General features: G+C 33.0%; 1 non-coding gene across 1 annotated transcript; it reads right to left on the reverse strand.

Annotated features, from left to right (window-relative positions):
* Nucleotides 1-941: 941 nt before the first annotated feature.
* Nucleotides 942-1013, reverse strand: Trnah-gug. The gene has a single exon. It is a non-coding gene; the product is annotated as a tRNA-His (tRNA).
* Nucleotides 1014-6454: the final 5441 nt, after the last annotated feature.

The raw sequence follows: 6454 nt of genomic DNA on the forward strand, positions 1-6454 counted from the left end.
ATCCTGTTGTAAAACCGTATACCCCACAAAGGAGTTACTGAGTCTATGCAGTTGAATAACAGGAGTAACAAGTTTGTGTTGTTCCTTCCATTAATATTTTTCGTACATACATAACATTACAGAATATACATATATTGAGAAGCAACAGTCAATATCTTGATTTCTTTAAATTTATTCCTTAACGATTCTTTAGCTCCTAGGTTATAGATTGCGCGAATAGCGCTCTTCTGCATCACAAATATAGTATGGATTAAATATAGTATTATACTTTTAACTGACAATGTCACACTTGGTTACTAAGCGGTCACTCAGTCTGACCGCATTAGTTTGTATAATTTAACTGAAATTTACTTCGATAAAATGTAAACTACCGAATAAAAACGGCGACATATGATTGGTCGCTGTTACAATAAGATCGGCCAATCAGGAAGAGCTTTGACAGTTGAACATTTGACGCGGGACAAATATTTGACAGTTTAACTTCGATATATCACAAAGTAGCGAAAAATAATACGTTAAATTGCAATCATATTTAACAGTTCACAATATTTCGACAAATTATAATCTGGTCGTCAGATTGTAAACTAACGAATTTTGTAATCTTACGGTGACATATATACTTATTATGTTACATACTAGAGTAATGAATCGATCGTCTATACAAAATTTTAGAATTAATTAGCGATTTAGAAACCGCGTCTTCCACGTGAGTGGTGAGTTACTTGGTTACCGACAAGATATATAAAAATAATTACTATAAATTCTTAAATTTCCTAAAGTACATAGAAAATAGCGCTTATTTATACATATATTTATTATTATATTAATCTAAACAGACAGACAGTAGATGGAACGTAAGAATTTGATTTTGTATTTAGCGACATAAAATGTGTCAAAATAAAAATAAGTAAAAGTATAGCTCCGCCATGACAGCTGAACGCTGCCGTGACCAGGATTCGAACCTGGGTTACTACGGCCACAACGTAGGGTCCTAACCACTAGACGATCACGGCTATCGGAGCACTGGTTGTTAAAGTGAAATTACCTTTCACTTGACAACTTGAAGTGTAATCTAAAAAGTACAATCAATACGACACGCTTGATCGATGGAGATTGGTGATATTGCTGAGAAGTTTGCGTAATAGACCTAAGCCGTTTATATACCACCTAGTTGTCGCCCGCGGCTTCGCTGGCGTTTTAGGGTGTTGGATGTCATGTGTTGGGCCAAAAAGTAGCGTATGTCCTTTCTTGAAGTTTGAGTTTGCTTCATTCCAAATTTTATGAAATTCTTTTCAGTGGTTTGGTAGTGAAAGAACGTCAGACAGACAAATAAACAGAGTTGCTTAAAATTTACAGAAGAGAGCTTATAACAATTATATTTAATTAATAGTGGTCAGTCGATTAGTAAATAAGTTTTGATAGTCCGGTAGAGTTGTTTGTGTCAAAAGTTCACAGATTTTTCCACATATTATTTAGGTAAGGATGAATGAGCTAGTGTAACACCTTACTTCTAAGGTTGGTGGCGCATTGGTGACGAACTTCCAACGCCAAAGTCTATGGACAAAACTATGGACCAATGTGACTCGCGACTTAACTATATTATAAAAAAATAAATGAAAATAGTTACATATATATTTTAAATACACTATATATAATAATAACACACTTAAACAGGAATCTTTTTGTGTTTGTACGCCGAGGCAGCGTACATAATAAGAAAACACGTTGCTTTCATCGGATACATTTCAATTAAGTTTATATATAAAAATGTATGGAATATTTCAAAGGGATGATAAGCCGTTTTGACGCTAAGCAATATTTCGTTTCTTATACATCTTTATTGACTCTCGAATGTATGAATTATTCATACATACTAGAGGCTATATATAAGGTCGGAGATTCCGAGGTTTTGAATTGAAACTTCAGATAGAATCGGTAAGAGCTACAGGAATTTTCTAAAGAAGTTCTCAGCAATAGTTTGGAAGCTAAGAATATTTTTTTATGTTATAGGGGGCAACCGAGCAGGAGGCTCACCTGATGGAAAGTGATTACAACCGCCCATGGACATCTGCAGCACCAGGGGGCTTGCAGGTGCGTTGCTGGCCTTTAAGGAAGGAGTACGCTCTATTCTTGAAGGTTCCCAAATCGTATTGGTTCGGTAAAACCCATCAGAGCGACATCATCAATGTGTTATATGCTTACACGTCAACACATCTTCAATAGCCTGTAAATTTCCCATTGTTGGGCTAAGGCCTCAACTCCTTTAGAAGAGAAGGATTGGAGCATATTCCACGCTGCTTCAATGAGGGTTGGTCGATTACCTCCTATTACTTACTCTAACGCTTAGCACAGCACTATTTAGTATTATTATATATTTAGCTCTGGCCGGCGGTGACTACTTACCATTGGTCAGCCTATTTGCCTATTATAATATAGTATTTAATTATAACATATTAATTAAAGTCTTGTAATTTATGATCTATTAAATATTCTCTCAACGATAAGCATCGGCTTACAGAATGCAATCAACCGTTATTTTATTTTCCAATAAAATTCATTCACTTGCTTGATGGTCCTTCGAGCCGGATCAAAGCTAAATTGCTTTTTCCAGAGTTGTAAATATCATTAAATGGTAAATCTTTTAATGAACTAAATTATTTATTATTATTGCGTTACTCGAATCGGACTAATTTGCATTTTCTTAATAATTCTTATTTTTTTACGATTATATTGATTTCAGTTATTGTACGTTTATCTTAATTACAATTGTAATATATTTATCATTTTTTTATAAGTGACGGAGGACTCAGCTGCAAATTATAGCAATTAAAAATTAGAACTTCATTTTTGAAGTCGATTAAAACAAAATGAATATCAAGATATTTGTGTTTGAATTTGTACAAACTTATATTATATATAAAATCTCAATTGGTTTTATTAGCATCTCGTTAAATAAAAAAGTTATCAAACAAATTAAAGTACTTAAAACGCTGAGCGAGATTTCTGTATCGGATAATAAAAAAATACTAAAATTAAGATTAAACGACTGAAAGAAAACATGAACAAAAAATGTTCTTTTTTAAAGTTTTTATGTATAAATTATTGCTAGTATATTTTTACTATTTATTTCCTGAACTTTTAATGGAATCTTAGATTTGGTATTTTGTCAATTGCCTTTGATTAGCTATGAATATAATTATAAAAAAAAAAAAAAATTAATTGTATAGCCATTGTACGAAAACTCAATGTTAATAATTAAATTATTCAACGTTTAATATAATTCATTTTTAAAAAGTAAAATTTTGTATTATTTCAAAACTCTTTCTTGTATACAAACTTCATTTGATTATCTATGTTAACTTAATTAGAAAAGGCTCGCATATATCCAACTCTAATAAAACAATATTAATATGATGAAATACAGTAAAGTCGAATTGAATCAAAGAAATTAACTTTCATATAGAAATATTTTGATAAAAAAAAATATCTTCTTCCAAAAATAAATCGTAATCATTAGGAGCTTTATGTTGGTAAGGTAATATTTGTTTGTTTAAGTTTTTTCCGTTTAAAATTTCCGTTACACTCCGTTCAAATCAGCCAAAATGTTATTAACTGTGTGAAAATTAAAAAAAGAAAAAGAAAATTATGTTAATTACATATATCATATATCATTGGCAAACCTTAAATCTTCATCATAGTCATTAAGTTTATCTTCAACATTTAGATTTTAGATTTAGAATTAAACAAAAAATTATTGTAGCTTAGTTACTCCTTATTTTATAAGTTATCTGCCAGAGAAAGTCCCGTCGAAATTGGTCCAGCCGTTCCAGATATTAGCCGGAACATACAAAAATTGTAAAAAATGTTATTTTGGTACATGGACCGTATAAATACATATGCATTGAATAGAAAAGGGCTATTTTATTATTACAAACAGACACTCCGTTTTTATTATATGTATAGATTAATCTAGTAGATCCTGCAAACAATAAAATAACAACAATCCTTACATTTAAACTCGCCTGATACTGTATAACAGGGACATTACTTATATTGTCATCTTAATTGTTATGTCTGTATGTCTCGCATAAGTCGTAAACGTTTAACGCCCCAATAAACGTCCTACATCGAGAACAGGACGCACGTAAACAAGTTTATGACAGCTACAGCTGAGGTAAGACATACTTTACTGAGACACAACAATTTGATATAATCATTACGATTCGTCATTATTTATGAAATAATGATGTTGAGTATACTTTTTTCAGTAACAGCTTGTAATTTCACAGCTGGGCTAAGGCTTCCTCTGCCTTTGAGGAGGTTTGGAACATATTCCACGACGTTGTACCAATACAGGTTGGTGGATTCACATGTGGCACAATTTCCTCAATTTCGTCGATTAGACACATGCAGGTTTCCTCACGGTATTTTCCTTCACCGCTGAGCTCGTGATGAATTGTAGATACAAATTAAGCTCATGAAAATTCACTGGTGCTTGTCTGATTTTGAACCCGCAATCATTAGTTAAGATGTACGCGTTCTTACCGCTGGACTATCTCGGCTCAATATGACTACTGGCATAGCAATCATGTTACATTAGTACTCGTGTACCATGCTAAATTCAGTTATGAGATATTACCGCACTTGGTATATAATTAAACAATAGGAATCGATGTACAAGCGATAACCAAATCAAATAAAAATTTACTTTATAACTTAGTAATCACTCAGTATTTATATTTCTTCTGTAACATCTATACATACATATAATCAAATTGGAGTGTCTGTTCGTAATAAGAAATAAGCACTTTTTAATTCAATGCATATGTATGTATGCACGGTACATATACCAAAATAACATTTTTTTTCATTTTTGTCTGTCTGTTTGTTCTGGCTAATCTCTAGAACGGCTGAACCGATCGAGGGGACTTGCACTGGCAGATAACTGATATAATAAGGAGTAACTTAGACTACAATATTTTTTTTTGTTAAATTCAAACGCGTGCAAGGTCTCGGGCACAGCTAGTTAGTAAAATAAAATTATATAAGTATCTATATAATGTCTGGAAGTCAACAAGTATTAATTCCACTTTTTTATCGTCTGTTGTTACATCGAGGATTCCATAAGCTTATTAATGGAAGTTTCATAATATAATAATCAAATATGTATGTTGGTCGAACAATGCCATTATCATTCTTCCTTAACTCAGTCTCACAAGATGGTTTACTTAAAATTTGGATTTCGAAAACTTTCAGAGTGCCACTAAAATGTACGATCGACTTTTGTATTATTTCTTGCTGCATTTCTTGCAAACTGGGAGCATTTTTAATGGTTATTCTAATATATTCCAGAAAAAGACTCCAACAGAAAAATCATTTCGGTATTTAGGAAAAGATATAGCCGCAAAGGGAACCAAGGGCTCTGTATCTGACCTCTAGCTCTCTCCCATCTTTTACGAAAGGGATGGACTGATGCGCTATAATAGGATAGTTCATCAGTCACCGCTGTACCTAAAGTCATTGTGGTCCTAATCGATATTCATTACAATATCTTCATCATCCTAATATACAAATAGAACGAGACGTTTTATTCTATTATTAAAAACCGGTAGTCGCCATGTGTTAGGCAAAAAAGAAGCCTATTTTCTTTCTTGGACTTCAAATTTGCTTCACACCAAAATTCATAAAATTCATTTAATTTGTTTTTTTTTTATGGTATAGGTTGACGGACGAGCATATGGGCTACCTGATGGTAAGTGGTCACCATCACCCACAGACAATGACGCTGTGAGAAATATTAACTATTCCTTACATCGTTAATGTGCCACTAACCTTGAGAACTAAAATGTTATGTCCCTTGTGCCTGTAGTTACACTGGCTCACTCACCCTTCAAACCGGAAAACAACAATACTGAGTACTATTGGTAGTAAAATAACTGAAGAGTGGGTGGTACCTACCCAGATGGCCTTGCACGAAGCCCTACCACAAAGTTTTGGTCGTGAAAGAGCGACACACAGCCAGACATAGTTTAGACTTAGACTTTCACATTTTTAATATTAATATAGATTGTAATCTATTATCATTATGGTATTCGGACAATATTAATGCTCTAAGTTGTTTTCTGAAACGTCGCACCGATTAATAACAAGTGTCGAAGGTTGTTCAGGAATAAAGCGTCAACTCGGTTACATTGAAGTATTACCAATATTATTCAAGCGTCGAATTGAATACATACGGAATATATTTCTGTTCGAACTTTCTACTTTTACTGGTGTTTAAGTGTAGGCCCTTTAATGGTACTAGTCAATAATTCATTATTCTAAGGCCAGAACCACCAACTCGTCAAATATTCTACTGCCAAACAGTAGTACTCAGTATTGTTGTATTCCAGTTTGAAGAGTGAGTGAGCCAGTTCCGCACGTTACGTAAAATATTAGTTCCAATGGTGGCATT

Source organism: Vanessa cardui, chromosome 7 (assembly GCF_905220365.1).
Source record: "Vanessa cardui chromosome 7, ilVanCard2.1, whole genome shotgun sequence".
In the NCBI taxonomy this organism is placed as follows: Eukaryota; Metazoa; Arthropoda; class Insecta; order Lepidoptera; family Nymphalidae; genus Vanessa; species Vanessa cardui.